Source organism: Anomaloglossus baeobatrachus, chromosome 5, assembly GCF_048569485.1.
Source record: "Anomaloglossus baeobatrachus isolate aAnoBae1 chromosome 5, aAnoBae1.hap1, whole genome shotgun sequence".
In the NCBI taxonomy this organism is placed as follows: domain Eukaryota; kingdom Metazoa; phylum Chordata; class Amphibia; order Anura; family Aromobatidae; genus Anomaloglossus; species Anomaloglossus baeobatrachus.
Genome location: NC_134357.1, coordinates 260489280 through 260511695, shown reverse-complemented (window position 1 = coordinate 260511695; position 22416 = coordinate 260489280).

The following is a 22416-nucleotide window of genomic DNA, read 5'->3' as shown; positions in this document are numbered from 1 at the left end:
TATCTATCCATCTATCTATCCATCTATCCATCAATCCCTCTATGTATCTAACTATCTGTGACGCCCATGGACTATCAGGTTGTCTCAGGGTATTGCACAATCTATCCTCCCATGCAGTATCCACCTCCCTCTTGGTTATGGGTCCCTAACCAAATGGTGTTGCCTACAAGAGCAAATCAAATCCTAGATACATACACCCTGCAACACATCCACCAGACACACCAGTGGACGGCTTGAGTGAATAGAGTCGCCCACCTGGGGAGTTAGGGAGGGAAGGTGAGGAGTGTAGTCAGTTGTCAGTTGTGAGTTGTGAGGAGTATTGAGTAGAGTTGAGCGCGGTTCGCGGTTCGTGGTTCTCCAGTTCTAGGCTCGAGTGATTTTTGGGCTGTTCGAGATCGAACTAGAACTCGAGCTTTTTGCTAAAAGCTCGATAGTTCTAGATACGTTCGAGAACGGTTCTAGCAGTAAAAAGCAGGGCTTTTTACAGCTACAGTGTGCAGGAGCCATCGCTGGCAGCCTGCCACAAGCTGGTAACCAAGATAAACATCGGGTATCCAAGCAAAGCGCTTTGGTTAGTAACCCGATGTTTATCTTAGTTACGTGCAGGAAGCCCACACTTTCCCGCTCAGCTCGCTCCGCCCCCTCCTGCCCGCGGCATGTACACATACATACACACACACACACACACTCTCACCCCTCCCCCCCCCCCCCCGCTCGGCTTACCTGCGGTGATGAAGTCCCGCCATCCCGACCTCAGCGCTGTCACTGTCCTCCATGGCCGCCGCTTGTCACATCACCTCTCGCTTCCGACCCGAGACTGACTAGCGGTGACGTCACGGACCTCTCGCGAGACTTGCTGTGAAGGCGCCGGTCATTGACCTCAGTGACAGGGGCTGTCAGTGTGCTGGAGATCAGCGCAGGTAATGTACCTCACTGACAGCAGCACTTGTCACCCCCCTGCAGTGACCTGGGCTGACCCATTGATGTTAGCTCAGGTCACTGCACTGCTCTCCCAGCCAATGGGGAACATCCTGCTCTTCATTGACTGGGACAGTGTGGATCGTCATGGCAACCCCTTGGATTACACCAGACCTGGATTTGTAATAAATTGGTTAAAGAGGGAATGTTTTGGGGAGTGTTTTTTCAAATAAAAACGTGTTTGTCGTCTATTTTTTTTTTATTACTGACTGGGTTGGTGATGTCGGGTATCTGATAGACGCCTGACCTCACCAACCCCAGGGCTTGATGCCAGGTGACATTACACATCTGGTATTAACCCCATATATTACCCCGTTTGCCACCGCACCAGGGCGCGGGATGAGCTGGGGCGAAGCACCAGGATTGGCGCATCTAATGGATGCGCCACTTCTGGGGCGGCTGCGGCCTGCTATTTTTAGGCTGGGGAGATTCCAATAACCATGGACCTCCCTAGTCTGAGAATATCAGGCCCCAGCTGTCTGCTTTACCTTGGCTGGTGATCCAATTTTGGGGGACCCCTACGTGTTTTTTTTTTAAATTATTTATTTAATTTAAAATAACAGCGTGGGGTGCCCTCAGTTTTGGATTACCAGCCAAGGTGAGGTTGCCAGCTGTGGTCTGCAGGCTGCAGCCGTCTGCTTTACCCTAGCTGGCTACAAAACTAGGGGGAACCCTACGTCATTTTTTTTTCATTTTTTTGGCTAAATACAAAGCTAAGCACCCTTAGTGCCACATGAAAGGTACCAAAGGGTGTTCCACTTTTTCTCCATTTTTTTCTCCACTTTTTCTCCACTTTTTCTCCACTTTTTCTCCATTTTTTTCTCCACTTATTCTCCACTTTTTCTCCTCTTATGCTCCACTTTTTCTCCACTTTTTCTCCACTTTTTTCTCCACTTTTTCTCCTCTTATGCTCCACTTTTTCTCCACTTTTTCTCCACTTTTTCTCCTCTTATGCTCCACTTTTTCTCCACTTTTTCTCCTCTTATGCTCCACTTTTTCTCCACTTTTTCTCCACTTTTTCTCCTCTTATGCTCCACTTTTTCTCCACTTTTTCTCCTCTTATGCTCCACTTTTTCTCCACTTTTTCTCCTCTTATGCTCCACTTTTTCTCCACTTTTTCTCCACTTTTTCTCCTCTTAATCTCCACTTTTTCTCCACTTTTTCTCCATTTTTTCTCCACTTTTTCTCCACTTTTTCTCCACTTTTTCTCCTCTTATGCTCCACTTTTTCTCCACTTTTTCTCCTCTTAATCTCCACTTTTTCTCCTCTTATGCTCCACTTTTTCTCCACTTTTTCTCCACTTTTTTCTCCACTTTTTCTCCTCTTATGCTCCACTTTTTCTCCACTTTTTTCTCCACTTTTTCTCCTCTTATGCTCCACTTTTTCTCCACTTTTTCTCCACTTTTTCTCCACTTTTTCTCCTCTTATGCTCCACTTTTTCTCCACTTTTTCTCCTCTTATGCTCCACTTTTTCTCCACTTTTTCTCCATTTTTTCTCCACTTTTTCTCCTCTTATGTTCCACTTTTTCTCCACTTTTTCTCCTCTTATGCTCCACTTTTTCTCCACTTTTTTCTCCACTTTTTTCTCCACTTTTTTCTCCACTTTTTTCTCCACTTTTTTCTCCACTTTTTTCTCCACTTTTTCTCCTCTTATGCTCCACTTTTTCTCCACTTTTTCTCCACTTTTTCTCCTCTTATGCTCCACTTTTTCTCCACTTTTTCTCCTCTTATGCTCCACTTTTTCTCCACTTTTTCTCCACCTTTTTCTCCACTTTTTCTCCACTTTTTCTCCACTTTTTCTCCACTTTTTCTCCTCTTATGCTCCACTTTTTCTCCACTTTTTCTCCACTTTTTCTCCACTTTTTCTCCTCTTATGCTCCACTTTTTCTCCACTTTTTCTCCACTTTTTCTCCTCTTATGCTCCACTTTTTCTCCTCTTATGCTCCACTTTTTCTCCACTTTTTCTCCACTTTTTCTCCTCTTATGCTCCACTTTTTCTCCACTTTTTCTCCTCTTATGCTCCACTTTTTCTCCACTTTTTCTCCACCTTTTTCTCCACTTTTTCTCCACTTTTTCTCCACTTTTTCTCCTCTTATGCTCCACTTTTTCTCCACTTTTTCTCCACTTTTTCTCCACTTTTTCTCCTCTTATGCTCCATTTTTTCTCCACTTTTTCTCCTCTTAATCTCCACTTTTTCTCCACTTTTTCTCCACTTTTTCTCCACTTTTTCTCCTCTTATGCTCCACTTTTTCTCCACTTTTTCTCCTCTTAATCTCCACTTTTTCTCCTCTTATGCTCCACTTTTTCTCCACTTTTTCTCCACTTTTTCTCCACTTTTTTCTCCACTTTTTCTCCACTTTTTCTCCTCTTATGCTCCACTTTTTCTCCACTTTTTCTCCACTTTTTCTCCTCTTATGCTCCACTTTTTCTCCACTTTTTCTCCACTTTTTTCTCCACTTTTTCTCCACTTTTTCTCCACTTTTTCTCCTCTTATGCTCCACTTTTTCTCCACTTTTTCTCCACTTTTTCTCCTCTTATGCTCCACTTTTTCTCCACTTTTTCTCCTCTTAATCTCCACTTTTTCTCCTCTTATGCTCCACTTTTTCTTTACTTTTTCTCCTCTTATGCTCCACTTTTTCTCCACTTTTTCTCCTCTTAATCTCCACTTTTTCTCCACTTTTTCTCCACTTTTTCTCCTCTTATGCTCCACTTTTTCTCCACTTTTTCTCCACTTTTTCTCCACTTTTTTCTCCACTTTTTCTCCTCTTATGCTCCACTTTTTCTCCACTTTTTCTCCACTTTTTTCTCCACTTTTTCTCCTCTTATGCTCCACTTTTTCTCCACTTTTTTCTCCACTTTTTCTCCACTTTTTCTCCGTTCTTTTTCTATGGTCAGTCTACCCATTAGCTCTGCCATGCATACTGTAGCTCTACACCTACTGCACATGTTACTTTATGATTGACATCTCTTTCGTACCAGAGCTGTCTAAGCCTACTCTGACCCCATATTTGTCATTACTATATTGTCCTTGTACTGTATTATGACATTTGTATCATGTGTTTCATTTCTTGCTGTGTTGCAATTTTTTTGCTGCATCCCAATTGTACCTCTACATTGTTCGAGTTTATGTTATTGTTCTCTCACTCTTATGTGATACTGATTATTGTCATTTTTCATGATTACATGCAGATAAGTCCAATCTGACGAAGGCTCAGGCCGAAACGTCATTTGTAACTTGTTTTGGACAAAAACATATATGCTTATGAAAAAATTTTTTTCTTAATACGGACCAATAAAGAGTGATTTTGCATTACTATCCATTGTGACTTACTGACTTAGTCTGGGAGATATAGAGTGCCGAGGTTACTCACTAATTTTATCTATTATTACCTCTGAGCACCTATATACCAGTGAGCAGAGCTTCCTCTACAGTAGTTCTCCTGATTAGGCATGCCCTTACCTCATGAGCAGGGCATTGCAGCTTTGGTAGCAACCATTACGACATGGACTCTGCTGCTGTGGACCCGGGGAGAGTGAGTGCAGATTCATTGCACCCACACTCCTCACATGAAGGGTCCGCACTCCTAGAAAATGGGGGATACGTTCCCTGAGTGTCTCCCCCCATATTCTAGACGGTCCAGAGTCGTCGTGGGACCCCTTTATTTTTTTTCTTACAATAAATTGGTGAAAGAGGAAATGTTTTGGGGACTGTTTTTTCAAATAAATTTCTTTTGTCGATTTTTTGTTTTTGTTAGTACTGACAGTTTATGATGTTGGGTATCTAATAGACGCCATGACATCACAAACTGCTGGGCTTGATCTCAGGTGACTTTACAGCTAGTATCAACCCGATTTATTACCCCGTTTGCCACTGCACCAGGGCACGGGATGAGCTGGGGTGAAGCGCCAGGATTGGCGCATCTAGTGGATGCGCCACGTCTGGGGTGCCTGCGGCCTGCTATTTTTAGGCTGTGAAGGCCCAATAACTATGGACCTTCCCACCCTGAGAATACCAGACCACAGCTGTCCGCTTTACCTTGGCTGGTGATCCAATTTGGGGGGGACCCTACTTTTATTGTGTAATTATTAATATTTATAAAATAATTATAAAAAAGAGCCTGAGGGGACCTCCACATTGGATCCCCAACCACGGTAAAGCTGCCAGCTGTGGTTTTCAGGCTACAGCCGTCTGCTTTACCCTAGCTGGCTATCAAAAATGGGGGGACCCAACGTCATTTTTTTTTTTTTAACTATTTTTTAAATAGAAAAAATTAATGGGCTTCCCTGTATTTTGATTGCCAACCAAGGTAACGGCAGGCAGATGGGGGTGGCAACCCATAGCTGTCTGCTTTATCTGCGCTGAGAATCAAAAATACCGCGGAGCGCTACGTCATTTTTTTAAAGATTTATTTTTACAGCACTGTGATGTCCAGCAATCAAAATACAGGGAAGCCCATTTTATTTTTAGTTATTTAAATAAATAATTAAAAAAAATATATATGGGCTCCCGCTGCATTTTTTGTATTGCTAGCTAAGGGTAATCCAAGCAGCTACTGGCTGCTAACCCCCACTGCTTGGTGTTACCTTCACTGGCAATGGAAAATCCAGGGAAGCATTTTTTATTTTTTTTGCCAAAAAACTACAAAAAAAGGACGTGAGCTTCGCCATATTTTTGTATGCTAGCCAGGTATAGCAGGCAGGTGCTGGAAGAGTTGGATACAGCGCCAGAAGATAGCGCTTCTATGAAAATGCCATTTTCTGAGGTGGCTGCAGACTGCAATTCGCAGCAGTGGGGCCCAGAAAGCTCAGGCCAACCGGTGGTGCGGATTCCAATCCCCAGCTGCCTAGTTGTACCTGGCTGGACACAAAAATGGAGCAAAGCCTACGTCATTTGTTTTCTAATTATTTCATGAAATTCATGAAATAATAAAAAAAAGGGCTTCCCTTTATTTTTGGTTCCCAGCCGGGTACAAATAGGCAACTGGGGGTTGGGGGCAGCCGTACCTGCCTGCTGTACCTGGCTAGCATACAAAAATATGGCGAAGCCCACATAATTTTTTCAGGGGGCAAAAAACTTCTGCATACAGTCCTGGATGGAGTATGCTGAGCCTTGTAGTTCTGCAGCTGCTGTCTGTCTGTATGGAGAAGAGCAGACAGCAGCTGCAGAACTACAAGGCTCAGCATACTCCATCCAGGACTGTATGCAGAAGTTTTTTGCCCACCAAAAAAATGACGTGGGCTTCGCCATATTTTTGTATGCTAGCCAGGTACAGCTGGCAGCCACGGGCTGCCTCCAACCCCCAGTTGCCTATTTGTACCCGGCTGGGAACCAAAAATATAGGGAAGCCCGTTTTTTTTAATTATTTCACTTATTTCATGAAATAATTAAAAAACAAATGACGTGGGCTTCGCCCTATTTTTGTGTCCAGCCGGGTACAACTAGGCAGCTGGGGATTGGAATCCGCAGCACAGGTTAGCCCGAGGTTTGTGGGCGCCTCTGCTGCGGATTTCAGTCCGCAGCCGTCCCAGAAAATGGCGCTCTCATAGAAGCGCCATCATCTGGCGCTGTATCCAACTCTTCCAACAGCCCTGGAGCCGGGTGGCTTGTTGGGTAATCATGAGTTAATACTGGCTTTGTTTTACCAGCCAGTATTAAGCCAGAGATTCTTAATGTCAGGCACGTTTGACCCGGCCATTAAGAATCTCCAATAAAGGGTTAAAAAAAAGACACCACACAGAGAAAAAATACTTTAATAGAAATAAATACACAGACACATTAGAGACTCCATCTTTATTACCCCTGTCAGCCCTCCACGATCCTGCTCTTCTGTCTTCTTTCTTTCTAGTGTAGTAGTAGTGACGATTGTAGTGAGGAAGGATGAGGTTCACCAGCTCATCACTTGGGGCTGGGGAACCTCCATCCTAACTACAATGCTCACTACAATCGGGAAGCAGCGTGCAGCCTTCACTCTGTGAGTGATCAGTGCTGGCTGCTAGCGGTAACGCTGACAGACGCGTTACCATAGCAACGGTGCTCTCGGAGCCGCGGTTAGCGGTGACGTCACCGCTAACTGCGTTGCTATGGCAACGGTGATCTCCGTTAATGACCGGCTGTGTCAGCCGGTCCCTAACGGAACGGGGAGTCGACCGTGTGCTACAGCATGTCGCCGGTACACGGCGATACACATATGTGCACCGTGTACCGGAGAGATGCACTCGCAGGTCCTACATGACGTGTCATAGTCATGTGACCAGTCTGTAGCCAATGAGATAATAGCCACGTGACTGGTCACATGGCTATTTTGACGTCACGATAGGTCCTGCTTCTCTGCTGGCAGTGCAGGTCACCGGGAGGATTCAGCGATCATCGGATGGAATAGCGGCAGGAGACAGAGTGCAGAAGGGATCGCGAGGACCGGTAAGTGTTATGGCAATGTTTAGTAACTGTTTGTGTACATTTATCATGCATTTTTATGTGTTTGTGATTGCCTCCCATTATAGCCTATACGTTCGAGTTCGGTTCGTCGAACGTTCGACGAACTGAACTCGAACGAGACCTCCGTTCGGCGAACCACCTCGAGCCGAACCGCGACCGGTTCGCTCATCTCTAGTATTGAGTGGTGGTGGAGAGTAGCCCTCGAGCTGAGAGGAGCTCTGAGGAGGTCGGGAGCGGTTACTCCCATATGAAAAATTGTCTAGGTTGCAGACGGTGGTCTGGGCCTAGAGGAGTCAGACTCCCGGTCGCAGGGGATCGTAAGAAGGGTCTCGGATCTATCGAGCAGGACAGCTGGCGGCCTTGCACTATCACCGGTCCGGGACCGAAGCACGATGGGGTTTGTGGACCCTAGGTTGGGTAGTAGCAGTATGCAACCCGATAATTTACCCGTGAAGAACGGAGCCTTCAAGATTTGTTCCCAACCGCTCCAAAATCGGGGCACTAGCGCAACGAGGGGGATAGGACTTTCCACCCAAAATGGTCCAGAAAATCCCAAGCGTGAGCCCTGAGAACAAGCTCCCACAGTTAGCCACAGTGGGGAGCGGGACCCGGCAAGTTCCCTCGGCGGCAGCAGTGTCCAGAGATTTGGTTTACCCAGTTGTCGGTGTCTGCTTAATGGACTGAGAGTACAAGAGTGATCCCTGCATCCCACTGCCTTTTCACCACACCAAGTCCCGGGGCATTCCCCCCTACCCGTGGAGGGTTCCAACACCTTGCTGCTCCATTCCATCATCCCCGGGTACTCCCAACTGCAGCGGTGTTACTCCTATTTACTACACACCACAGGTGGTGTCACGAACTCTATAATCCCTTGTAAATACCCCCCTTCATTTGAGTGGCCGCACGACACTTGGGTCCGGAGACCCTTGAGCCACAGCGAACCCAGATCCGAGCAGCTCGGCTGTTTCCACGGGGGCGGCATACCTCAAATTCCTGGCGTCACGAACAGGATACGAGAGACCCTTGAGCCACAGCGAACCCAGATCCGAGCAGCTCGGCTGTTTCCACGGGGGCGGCATACCTCAAATTCCTGGCGTCACGAACAGGATACGAGATGGATCCACTTACCTGGGATTTCTCTGGTTTAGTGGTCTAAACTGTGTAAGAATAGGATTTTCCATGTATATAATGAAAGTACACATGTGACAGCGTGTGAGTTCTAGGCCGTATAGAGGCTTTTTCTTTTTTCCCTTTGTATTTATTTTTTAAAGAATGAAAGCATACATGTCATCAAAGTTTATTTTATTTTGCAGATATTAATTACAATTTGAATTATATTCCTCTTTATTTGTTTTTTTTATGGAATTTGATTTTATGATTTTGCAATCTATATGCCATTTAGAGTTGAGCGCGGTTCGAGGTTCGCGGTTCTCGACTCGAGTGATTTTGGGGGCTGTTCGAGATCGAACTAGAATTCGAGCTTTTTTCAAAAGCTCGATAGTTCTAGATACGTTCGAGAACGGTTCTAGCAGCAAAAAGCAGGGCTTTTTACAGCTGCAGTGTGCAGGAGCCATCGCTGGCAGCGTGCCACAAGCTGGTAACCAAGATAAACATCGGGTATCCAACCAAAGCGCTTTGGTTAGTAACCCGATGTTTATCCTAGTTACGTGCAGGAAGCCCTCACTTCCCCGCTCAGCTCGCTCCGCCCCCTCCTGCCCGCGGCATGTACACACGTACACACACACACACACACACACACACACACACATACACATGGTCCCGCTCGGCTTACCTGCGGTGATGAAGTCCCGACCTCAGCGCTGTCACTGTCCTCCATGGCCGCTGCTTGTCACATCACCTTCTCTCGCTTCCGACCCGAGACTGACTAGCGGTGACGTCACGGGCCTCTCGCAATACTTGGCTGTGAAGGCGGCGGTCATTGAACTCTGTGACAGGGGCTGTCAGTGTGCTGGAGATCAGCGCAGGTAATGTACCTCGCTGACAGCAGCACTTGTCATGCCCTGCAGTGACCTGGTCTGACCCATTGATGTTAGCTCAGGTCACTGCACTGCTCTCCCAGCCAATGGGGAACATCCTGCTCTTCATTGACTGGGACAGTGTGGATCGTCATGGCAACCCCTTGGATTACAGCAGACCTGGATTTGGTTTTCATTCTAATAAATTGGTTAAAGAGGGAATGTTTTGGGGAGTGTTTTTTCAAATAAAAATGTGTTTGTCGTCTATTTTTTTTTATTACTGACTGGGTTGGTGATGTCGGGTATCTGATAGACGCCTGACCTCACCAACCCCAGGGCTTGATGCCAGGTGACATTACACATCTGGTATTAACCCCATATATTACCCCGTTTGCAACCGCACCAGGGCGCGGTATGAGCTGGGGCGAAGCACCAGGATTGGCGCATCTAATGGATGCGCCACTTCTGGGGCGGCTGCGGCCTGCTATTTTTAGGCTGGGGAGAGTCCAATAACCATGGATCTCCCTAGTCTGAGAATATCAGGCCCCAGCTGTCTGCTTTACCTTGGCTGGTGATCCAATTTTGGGGGACCCCTATGTGTTTTTTTTTCAAATTATTTATTTAATTTAAAATAACAGCGTGGGGTGCCCTCAGTTTTGGATTACCAGCCAAGGTGAGGTTGCCAGCTGTGGTCTGCAGGCTGCAGCCTTCTGCTTTTCCCTAGCTGGCTACAAAACTAGGGGGAACCCTACGTCATTTTTTTTTTCATTTTTTTGGCTAAATAATAAGCTAAGCACCCCTTAGTTCCACATGAAAGGCACCAAAGGGTGCTCCACTTTTTCTCCATTTTTTCTCCACTTTTTCTCCACTTTTTCTCCATTTTTTTCTCCACTTTTTCTCCATTTTATCTCCACTTTTTCTCCACTTTTTCTCCACTTTTTCTCCACTTTTTCTCCATTTTTTTCTCCACTTTTTCTCCACTTTTTATCCATTTTTTTCTCCACTTTTTCTCCACTTTTTCTACATTTTTTCTCCACTTTTTCTACATTTTTTTCTCCATTTTTTCTCCACATTTTCTCCACTTTTTCTTCACTTTTTCTCCACTGTTTATCCATTTTTTCTCCACTTTTTCTCCACTTTTTCTCCACTTTTTATCCATTTTTTTCTCCACTTTTTCTCCACTTTTTCTCCACTCTTTCTCCATTTTTTCTCCATTTTTTCCTCCACTTTTCCTCCACTTTTTCTCCACTTTTTCTCCACTTTTTATCCATTTTTTTCTCCACTTTTTCTCCATTTTTTCTCCACTTTTTCTCCATTTTTTTCTCCACTTTTTCTCCACTTTTTCTCCACCTTTTCTCCATTTTTTCTCCATTTTTTCTCCACTCTTTCTCCACTTTTTCTCTACTTTTTCTCCACATTTTCTCCATTTTTTCTCCACTTTTTCTCCACTTTTTCTCCATTTTTTTCTCCACTTTTTCTCCTCTTTGTCTCCACTTTTTCTCCATTTTTTTCTCCACTTTTTCTCCACTTTTTCTCCACTTTTTCTCCATTTTTTTCTCCACTTTTTCTCCATTTTTTCTCCACTTTTTCTCCACTTTTTCTCCACTTTTTCTCCATTTTTTTCTCCACTTTTTCTCCACTTTTTCTCCACTTTTTCTCCATTTTTTTCTCCACTTTTTTCTCCATTTTTTCTCCACTTTTTCTCCACTTTTTCTTCACTTTTTCTCCACTTTTTATCCATTTTTTCTCCACTTTTTCTCCACTTTTTCTCCACTTTTTATCCATTTTTTCTCCACTTTTTCTCCACTTTTTATTCATTTTTTTCTCCACTTTTTCTCCACTTTTTCTCCACTTTTTCTCCACTTTTTCTCCATTTTTTCTCCATTTTTTTCTCCACTTTTTCTCCATTTTTTCTCCACTTTTTCTCCACTTTTTCTTCACTTTTTCTCCACTTTTTATCCATTTTTTCTCCACTTTTTCTCCACTTTTTCTCCACTTTTTCTCCACTTTTTATCCATTTTTTTCTCCACTTTTTCTCCACTTTTTCTCCACTTTTTCTACATTTTTTCTCCACTTTTTCTACATTTTTTTCTCCATTTTTCTCCACATTTTCTCCACTTTTTCTTCACTTTTTCTCCACTGTTTATCCATTTTTTCTCCACTTTTTCTCCACTTTTTCTCCACTTTTTATCCATTTTTTTCTCCACTTTTTCTCCACTTTTTCTCCACTTTTTCTCCATTTTTTCTCCATTTTTTCCTCCACTTTTCCTCCACTTTTTCTCCACTTTTTCTCCACTTTTTATCCATTTTTTTCTCCACTTTTTCTCCATTTTTTCTCCACTTTTTCTCCATTTTTTTCTCCACTTTTTCTCCACTTTTTCTCCACCTTTTCTCCATTTTTTCTCCATTTTTTCTCCACTCTTTCTCCACTTTTTCTCTACTTTTTCTCCACATTTTCTCCATTTTTTCTCCACTTTTTCTCCACTTTTTCTCCATTTTTTGCTCCACTTTTTCTCCTCTTTCTCTCCACTTTTTCTCCATTTTTTTCTCCACTTTTTCTCCACTTTTTCTCCACTTTTTCTCCATTTTTTTCTCCACTTTTTCTCCATTTTTTCTCCACTTTTTCTCCACTTTTTCTCCACTTTTTCTCCATTTTTTTCTCCACTTTTTCTCCACTTTTTCTCCACTTTTTCTCCATTTTTTTCTCCACTTTTTTCTCCATTTTTTCTCCACTTTTTCTCCACTTTTTCTTCACTTTTTCTCCACTTTTTATCCATTTTTTCTCCACTTTTTCTCCACTTTTTCTCCACTTTTTATCCATTTTTTCTCCACTTTTTCTCCACTTTTTATTCATTTTTTTCTCCACTTTTTCTCCACTTTTTCTCCACTTTTTCTCCACTTTTTCTCCATTTTTTCTCCATTTTTTTCTCCACTTTTTCTCCATTTTTTCTCCACTTTTTCTCCACTTTTTCTTCACTTTTTCTCCACTTTTTATCCATTTTTTCTCCACTTTTTCTCCACTTTTTCTCCACTTTTTCTCCACTTTTTATCCATTTTTGTCTCCACTTTTTCTCCACTTTTTCTCCACTTTTTCTCCACTTTTTCCTCCATTTTTTCTCCACTTTTCCTCCACTTTTTCTCCATTTTTTCTCCACTTTTTATCCATTTTTTTCTCCACTTTTTCTCCACTTTTTCTCCACTTTTTCTCCATTTTTTTCTCCAATTTTTCTCCACTTTTTCTCCATTTTTTCTCCATTTTTTCTCCACTTTTTCTCCACTTTTTCTCCACTTTTTCTCCACTTTTTCTCCATTTTTTTCTCCACTTTTTCTCCATTTTTTTCTCCACTTTTTCTCCACTTCTTCTCCACTTTTTCTCCATTTTTTTCTCAACTTTTTCTCCATTTTTTCTCCACTTTTTCTCCACTTTTTCTCCACTTTTTCTCCACTTTTTCTCCATTTTTTTCTCCACTTCTTCTCCACTTTTTCTCCACTTTTTCTCCATTTTTTTCTCCACTTTTTTCTCCATTTTTTCTGCACTTTTTCTCCACTTTTTCTTCACTTTTTCTCCACTTTTTCTCCATTTTTTCTCCACTTTTTCTTCACTTTTTCTCCACTTTTTCTCCACTTTTTCTCCACTTTTTCTCCACTTTTTCTCCATTTTTTTCTCCACTTTTTCTCCACTTTTATCCATTTTTTTCTCCACTTTTTCTCCACTTTTTCTCCATTTTTTTCTCCACTTTTTCTCCATTTTATCTCCACTTTTTCTCCACTTTTTCTCCACTTTTTCTCCACTTTTTCTCCATTTTTTTCTCCACTTTTTCTCCACTTTTTATCCATTTTTTTCTCCACTTTTTCTCCACTTTTTCTACATTTTTTCTCCACTTTTTCTACATTTTTTTCTCCATTTTTTCTCCACATTTTCTCCACTTTTTCTTCACTTTTTCTCCACTGTTTATCCATTTTTTCTCCACTTTTTCTCCACTTTTTCTCCACTTTTTATCCATTTTTTTCTCCACTTTTTCTCCACTTTTTCTCCATTTTTTCTCCATTTTTTCCTCCACTTTTCCTCCACTTTTTCTCTACTTTTTCTCCACTTTTTATCCATTTTTTTCTCCACTTTTTCTCCATTTTTTCTCCACTTTTTCTCCATTTTTTTCTCCACTTTTTCTCCACTTTTTCTCCACCTTTTCTCCATTTTTTCTCCATTTTTTCTCCACTCTTTCTCCACTTTTTCTCTACTTTTTCTCCACATTTTCTCCATTTTTTCTCCACTTTTTCTCCACTTTTTCTCCACTTTTTCTCCATTTTTTTCCTCCACTTTTTCTCCTCTTTGTCTCCACTTTTTCTCCATTTTTTTCTCCACTTTTTCTCCACTTTTTCTCCACTTTTTCTCCATTTTTTTCTCCACTTTTTCTCCATTTTTTCTCCACTTTTTCTCCACTTTTTCTCCACTTTTTCTCCACTTTTTCTCCATTTTTTTCTCCACTTTTTCTCCATTTTTTTCTCCATTTTTTTCTCCACTTTTTTCTCCATTTTTTCTCCACTTTTTCTCCACTTTTTCTTCACTTTTTCTCCACTTTTTATCCATTTTTTCTCCACTTGTTCTCCACTTTTTCTCCACTTTTTATCCATTTTTTTCTCCACTTTTTCTCCACTTTTTATTCATTTTTTTCTCCACTTTTTCTCCACTTTTTCTCCACTTTTTCTCCATTTTTTCTCCATTTTTTTCTCCACTTTTTCTCCATTTTTTCTCCACTTTTTCTCCACTTTTTCTTCACTTTTTCTCCACTTTTTATCCATTTTTTCTCCACTTTTTCTCCACTTTTTCTCCACTTTTTCTCCACTTTTTATCCATTTTTTTCTCCACTTTTTCTCCACTTTTTCTCCACTTTTTCTCCACTTTTTCCTCCATTTTTTCTCCACTTTTCCTCCACTTTTTCTCCATTTTTTCTCCACTTTTTATCCATTTTTTTCTCCACTTTTTCTCCACTTTTTCTCCATTTTTTCTCCACTTTTTCTCCACTTTTTCTCCACTTTTTCTCCACTTTTTCTCCATTTTTTTCTCCACTTTTTCTCCACTTTTTCTCCATTTTTTTGTCCACTTTTTCTCCACTTTTTCTCCACTTTTTCTCCATTTTTTTCTCAACTTTTTCTCCATTTTTTCTCCACTTTTTCTCCACTTTTTCTCCACTTTTTCTCCATTTTTTTCTCCACTTTTTCTCCACTTTTTCTCCACTTTTTCTCCATTTTTTTCTCCACTTTTTTCTCCATTTTTTCTGCACTTTTTCTCCACTTTTTCTTCACTTTTTCTCCACTTTTTATCCATTTTTTCTCCACTTTTTCTCCACTTTTTCTCCACTTTTTCTCCATTTTTTTCTCCACTTTTTCTCCACTTTTTCTCCATTTTTTTCTCCATTTTTTCTCCATTTTTTCTCCACTTTTTCTCCACTTTTTCTCCACTTTTTCTCCACTTTTTATTCATTTTTTTCTCCACTTTTTCTCCACTTTTTCTCCACTTTTTCTCCATTTTTTTCTCCAATTTTTCTCCACTTTTTCTCCACTTTTTCTCCATTTTTTCTCCATTTTTTCTCCACTTTTTCTCCACTTTTTCTCCACTTTTTCTCCATTTTTTTCTCCACTTTTTCTCCACTTTTTATCCATTTTTTTCTCCACTTTTTCTCCACTTTTTCTACATTTTTTCTCCACTTTTTCTACATTTTTTTCTCCATTTTTTCTCCACATTTTCTCCACTTTTTCTTCACTTTTTCTCCACTGTTTATCCATTTTTTCTCCACTTTTTCTCCACTTTTTCTCCACTTTTTATCCATTTTTTTCTCCACTTTTTCTCCACTTTTTCTCCATTTTTTCTCCATTTTTTCCTCCACTTTTCCTCCACTTTTTCTCTACTTTTTCTCCACTTTTTATCCATTTTTTTCTCCACTTTTTCTCCATTTTTTCTCCACTTTTTCTCCATTTTTTTCTCCACTTTTTCTCCACTTTTTCTCCACCTTTTCTCCATTTTTTCTCCATTTTTTCTCCACTCTTTCTCCACTTTTTCTCTACTTTTTCTCCACATTTTCTCCATTTTTTCTCCACTTTTTCTCCACTTTTTCTCCACTTTTTCTCCATTTTTTTCCTCCACTTTTTCTCCTCTTTGTCTCCACTTTTTCTCCATTTTTTTCTCCACTTTTTCTCCACTTTTTCTCCACTTTTTCTCCATTTTTTTCTCCACTTTTTCTCCATTTTTTCTCCACTTTTTCTCCACTTTTTCTCCACTTTTTCTCCATTTTTTTCTCCACTTTTTTCTCCATTTTTTCTCCACTTTTTCTCCATTTTTTCTTCACTTTTTCTCCACTTTTTATCCATTTTTTCTCCACTTGTTCTCCACTTTTTCTCCACTTTTTATCCATTTTTTTCTCCACTTTTTCTCCACTTTTTCTCCATTTTTTTCTCCACTTTTTCTCCACTTTTTATTCATTTTTTTCTCCACTTTTTCTCCACTTTTTCTCCACTTTTTCTCCACTTTTTCTCCATTTTTTTCTCCACTTTTTCTCCTCTTTCTCTCCACTTTTTCTCCATTTTTTTCTCCACTTTTTCTCCACTTTTTCTCCACTTTTTCTCCATTTTTTTCTCCACTTTTTCTCCATTTTTTCTCCACTTTTTCTCCACTTTTTCTCCACTTTTTCTCCATTTTTTTCTCCACTTTTTCTCCACTTTTTCTCCACTTTTTCTCCATTTTTTTCTCCACTTTTTTCTCCATTTTTTCTCCACTTTTTCTCCACTTTTTCTTCACTTTTTCTCCACTTTTTATCCATTTTTTCTCCACTTTTTCTCCACTTTTTCTCCACTTTTTCTCCACTTTTTCTCCACTTTTTCTCCACTTTTTCTCCATTTTTTTCTCCACTTTTTCTCCACTTTTTCTCCATTTTTTTGTCCACTTTTTCTCCACTTTTTCTCCACTTTTTCTCCATTTTTTTCTCAACTTTTTCTCCATTTTTTCTCCACTTTTTCTCCACTTTTTCTCCACTTTTTCTCCATTTTTTTCTCCACTTTTTCTCCACTTTTTCTCCACTTTTTCTCCATTTTTTTCTCCACTTTTTTCTCCATTTTTTCTGCACTTTTTCTCCACTTTTTCTTCACTTTTTCTCCACTTTTTATCCATTTTTTCTCCACTTTTTCTCCACTTTTTCTCCACTTTTTCTCCATTTTTTTCTCCACTTTTTCTCCACTTTTTCTCCATTTTTTTCTCCATTTTTTCTCCATTTTTTCTCCACTTTTTCTCCACTTTTTCTCCACTTTTTCTCCACTTTTTATTCATTTTTTTCTCCACTTTTTCTCCACTTTTTCTCCACTTTTTCTCCATTTTTTTCTCCAATTTTTCTCCACTTTTTCTCCACTTTTTCTCCATTTTTTCTCCATTTTTTCTCCACTTTTTCTCCACTTTTTCTCCACTTTTTCTCCATTTTTTTCTCCACTTTTTCTCCACTTTTTATCCATTTTTTTCTCCACTTTTTCTCCACTTTTTCTACATTTTTTCTCCACTTTTTCTACATTTTTTTCTCCATTTTTTCTCCACATTTTCTCCACTTTTTCTTCACTTTTTCTCCACTGTTTATCCATTTTTTCTCCACTTTTTCTCCACTTTTTCTCCACTTTTTATCCATTTTTTTCTCCACTTTTTCTCCACTTTTTCTCCATTTTTTCTCCATTTTTTCCTCCACTTTTCCTCCACTTTTTCTCTACTTTTTCTCCACTTTTTATCCATTTTTTTCTCCACTTTTTCTCCATTTTTTCTCCACTCACTTTTTCTCCACTTTTTCTCCATTTTTCTCCATTTTTTCCTCCACTTTGTCCTCCACTTTTTCTCTACTTTTTCTCCACTTTTTATCCATTTTTTTCTCCACTTTTTCTCCATTTTTCTCCACTTTTTCTCCATTTTTTTCTCCACTTTTTCTCCACTTTTCTCCACCTTTCTCCATTTTTCTCCATTTTTTTCTCCACTCTTTCTCCACTTTTTCTCTACTTTTTCTCCACATTTTCTCCATTTTTTCTCCACTTTTTCTCCACTTTTTCTCCACTTTTTCTCCATTTTTTCCTCCACTTTTTCTCCTCTTTGTCTCCATTTTTTTCTCCACTTTTTCTCCACTTTTTCTCCACTTTTTCTCCATTTTTTCCACTTTTCTCCATTTTTTCTCCACTTTTTCTCCACTTTTTCTCCACTTTTTCTCCATTTTTTCTCCACTTTTTCTCCATTTTTTCTCCACTTTTTCTCCATTTTTTCTTCACTTTTCTCCACTTTTTATCCATTTTTTCTCCACTTTGTTCTCCACTTTTTCTCCACTTTATTCTCCATTTTTTCTCCACTTTTTCTCCACTTTTTTTCTCCATTTTTTCTCCACTTTTCTCCACTTTTTCTCCACTTTTTCTCCATTTTTCTCCTTCTTTTCTCCATTTTTTTCTCCACTTTTTCTCCACTTTTTTCTCCACTTTTTCTCCACTTTTTTCTCCATTTTTTCTCCACTTTTTCTCCACTTTTTCTCCATTTTTTCTCATTTTTTTCTCCACTTTTTCTCCACTTTTTCTCCACTTTTTCTCCAATTTTTCTTCTCCACTTTTTCTCCACTTTTTCTCCATTTTTTCTCCTCACTTTTTCTCCACTTTTTCTCCATTTTTTTCTCCACTTTTCTCCATCTTTTTCTCCATCTTTTTCTCATTTTCTCCACTTTTTCTCCACTTTTTCTCCATTTTTTTCTCCACTTTTTTCTCCATTTTTCTTCTCCACTTTTCTCCACTTTTTTCTCCACTTTTTCTCCAATTTTTCTCCACTTTTTCTCCATTTTTTCTCCACTTTTTCTCAATTTTTTCTTCACTTTTTCTCCACTTTTTTGCCTTTTTCTCCACTTTTTTCTTCCACTTTTTCTCCACTTTTTTCTCCATTTTTCCTCCACTTTTCTTCATTTTTCTCCACTTTTTCTTTCCACTTTTTCTCCACTTTTTCTCCTTTTTTCTCCATTTTTTCTCCACTTGTTTTCTCCACTTTTCTCCACTTTTTCTCCACTTTTTCTCTTCTCCACTTTTTCTCCACTTTTTCTCCACTTTTTCTCCACTTTTTCCTTTTCTCACTTTTTCTCCTCTTTCTCTCCACTTTTTCTCCATTTTTTCTCCACTTTTTCTCCACTTTTTCTCCACTTTTTCTCCACTTTTTTCTCCACTTTTCTCCATTTTTCTCCACTTTTTCTCCACTTTTTCTCCACTTTTTCTCCATTTTTCTCCCTTTACTCCACTTTTTCTCCACTTTTTCTCCATTTTTTCTCCACTTTTTCTCCATTTTCTCCACTTATTCTCCCACTTTTTCTTCACTTTTTCTCCACTTTTTATCCATTTTTTCTCCACTTTTTCTTCCACTTTTTCTCCACTTTTTTATCCATTTTTTCTCCACTTTTTCTCCACTTTTATTCATTTTTTCTCCCACTTTTTCTCCACTTTTTCTCCACTTTTTCTCCACTTTTTCTCCATTTTTTCTCCATTTTTTTTCTCCACTTTTTCTCCATTTTTTTCTCCACTTTTTCTCCACTTTTCTTCACTTTTCTCCACCTTTTATCCATTTTTTTCTCCACTTTTTCTCCATTTTTTCTCCACTTTTTTCTCCACTTTTTCTCCCACTTTTTCTCCATTTTTTTCTCCACTTTTTTCTCCATTTTTCTCCACTTTTTCTCCATTTTTTCTTCACTTTTTCTCCACTTTTTATCCATTTTTTCTCCACTTGTTCTCCACTTTTTCTCCACTTTTTATCCATTTTTTTCTCCACTTTTTCTCCACTTTTTATTCATTTTTTTCTCCATTTTTTCTCCACTTTTTCTCCACTTTTTCTCCACTTTTTCTCCATTTTTTCTCCATTTTTTTCTCCACTTTTTCTCCACTTTTTCTCCACTTTTTCTCCACTATCTTCCTCCTTTTTTCTCCACTTTTCCTCCACTTTTTCTCCATTTTTCTCCACTTTTTATCCATTTTTTTCTCCACTTTTTCTCCACTTTTTCTCCACTTTTTTTTTCCATTTTTTTCTCCACTTTTTCTCCACTTTTTCTCCATTTTTTCTCCATTTTTTCTCCACTTTTTCTCCACTTTTTCTCCACTTTTTTCTCCATTTTTTTCTCCACTTTTTCTCCACTTTTTCTCCATTTTTTTCTCCACTTTTTCTCCACTTTTTCTCACTTTTTCTCCATTTTTTTCTCAACTTTTCTCCATTTTTCTCCACTTTTCTCCACTTTTTCTCCACTTTTCTCCATTTTTTTCTCCACTTTTTCTCCACTTTTTCTCCACTTTTTTCTCCATTTTTTTCTCCACTTTTTTCTCCATTTTTTCTGCACTTTTTCTCCACTTTTTCTTCACTTTTTCTCCACTTTTTATCCATTTTTTCTCCACTTTTCTCCACTTTTTCTCCACTTTTTCTCCATTTTTTTCTCCACTTTTTCTCCACTTTTTCTCCATTTTTTTCTCCATTTTTTCTCCATTTTTTCTCTCACTTTTTCTCCACTTTTTCTCCACTTTTTCTCCATTTTTTCTCCACTTTTTCTCCACTTTTTCTCCACTTTTTCTCCACTTTTTCTCCATTTTTTTCTCCACTTTTTCTCCTCTTTCTCTCCACTTTTTCTCCATTTTTTTCTCCACTTTTTCTCCACTTTTTCTCCACTTTTTCTCCATTTTTTTCTCCACTTTTTCTCCATTTTTTCTCCACTTTTTCTCCACTTTTTCTCCACTTTTTCTCCATTTTTTCTCCACTTTTTCTCCACTTTTTCTCCACTTTTTCTCCATTTTTTCTCCACTTTTTTCTCCATTTTTCTCCACTTTTTCTCCACTTTTTCTTCACTTTTCTCCACTTTTTATCCATTTTTTCTCCCTTTTTCTCCACTTTTTCTCCACTTTTATCCATTTTTTCTCCACTTTTCTCCACTTTTATTCATTTTTTTCTCCACTTTTTCTCCACTTTTTCTCCACTTTTTCTCCACTTTTTCTCCATTTTTTCTCCATTTTTTTCTCCACTTTTTCTCCATTTTTCTCCACTTTTTCTCCACTTTTTCTTCACTTTTTCTCCACTTTTTATCCATTTTTTCTCCACTTTTTCTCCACTTTTTCTCCACTTTTCTCCACTTTTTATCCAATTTTGTCTCCACTTTTTCTCCACTTTTCTCCACTTTTTCTCCACTTTTTCCTCCATTTTTTCTCCACTTTTCCTCCACTTTTTCTCCATTTTTTCTCCACTTTTTATCCATTTTTTTCTCCACTTTTTCTCCACTTTTTCTCCACTTTTTCTCCATTTTTTCTCCAATTTTTCTCCACTTTTTCTCCATTTTTTCTCCATTTTTTCTCCACTTTTTCTCCACTTTTTCTCCACTTTTTCTCCACTTTTTCTCCATTTTTTCTCCACTTTTTCTCCATTTTTTCTCCACTTTTTCTCCACTTCTTCTCCACTTTTTCTCCATTTTTTTCTCAACTTTTTCTCCATTTTTTCTCCACTTTTTCTCCACTTTTTCTCCACTTTTTCTCCACTTTTTCTCCATTTTTTTCTCCACTTCTTCTCCACTTTTTCTCCACTTTTTCTCCATTTTTTTCTCACTTTTTTCTCCATTTTTTTCTGCACTTTTTCTCCACTTTTTCTTCACTTTTTCTCCACTTTTTCTCCATTTTTTCTCCACTTTTTCTTCACTTTTCTCCACTTTTTCTCCACTTTTTCTCCACTTTTTCTCCACTTTTTCTCCATTTTTTTCTCCACTTTTTCTCCACTTTTTATCCATTTTTTTCTCCACTTTTTCTCCACTTTTTCTCCATTTTTTTCTCCACTTTTTCTCCATTTTATCTCCACTTTTTCTCCACTTTTTCTCCACTTTTTCTCCACTTTTTCTCCATTTTTTTCTCCACTTTTTCTCCACTTTTTATCCATTTTTTTCTCCACTTTTTCTCCACTTTTTCTACATTTTTTCTCCACTTTTTCTACATTTTTTTCTCCATTTTTTCTCCACATTTTCTCCACTTTTTCTTCACTTTTTCTCCACTGTTTATCCATTTTTTCTCCACTTTTTCTCCACTTTTTCTCCACTTTTTATCCATTTTTTCTCCACTTTTTCTCCACTTTTTCTCCATTTTTCTCCATTTTTTCCTCCACTTTTCCTCCACTTTTTCTCTACTTTTTCTCCACTTTTTATCCATTTTTTTCTCCACTTTTTCTCCATTTTTTCTCCACTTTTTCTCCATTTTTTTCTCCACTTTTTCCTCCACTTTTTCTCCACCTTTTCTCCATTTTTTCTCCATTTTTTCTCCACTCTTTCTCCACTTTTTCTCTACTTTTTCTCCACATTTTCTCCATTTTTCTCCACTTTTTCTCCACTTTTTCTCCACTTTTTCTCCAATTTTTTTCCTCCACTTTTTCTCCTCTTTGTCTCCACTTTTTCTCCATTTTTTTCTCCACTTTTTCTCCCACTTTTTCTCCACTTTTTCTCCATTTTTTCTCCACTTTTTCTCCATTTTTTCCTCCACTTTTCTCCACTTTTCGCACCATTTTTCTCCACTTTTTCTCCATTTTTTTCTCCACTTTTTCTCCACTTTTTCTCCATTTTTTTCTCCATTTTTTCTCCACTTTTTTCTCCATTTTTTCTCCACTTTTTCTCCACTTTTTCTTCACTTTTTCTCCACTTTTATCCATTTTTTCTCCACTTGTTCTCCACTTTTTCTCCATTTTTTTCTCCACTTTTTCTCCACTTTTTCTCCACTTCTCCATTTTTTCTCCACTTTTTTCTCCATTTTTCTGCACTTTTTCTCCACTTTTTCTTCACTTTTTCTCCACTTTTTATCCATTTTTTCTCCACTTTTTCTCCACTTTTTCTCCACTTTTTCTCCATTTTTTCTCCACTTTTTCTCCACTTTTCTCCATTTTTTTCTCCATTTTTTCTCCATTTTTTCTCCACTTTTTCTCCACTTTTTCTCCACTTTTTCTCCACTTTTTATTCATTTTTTCTCCACTTTTCTCCACTT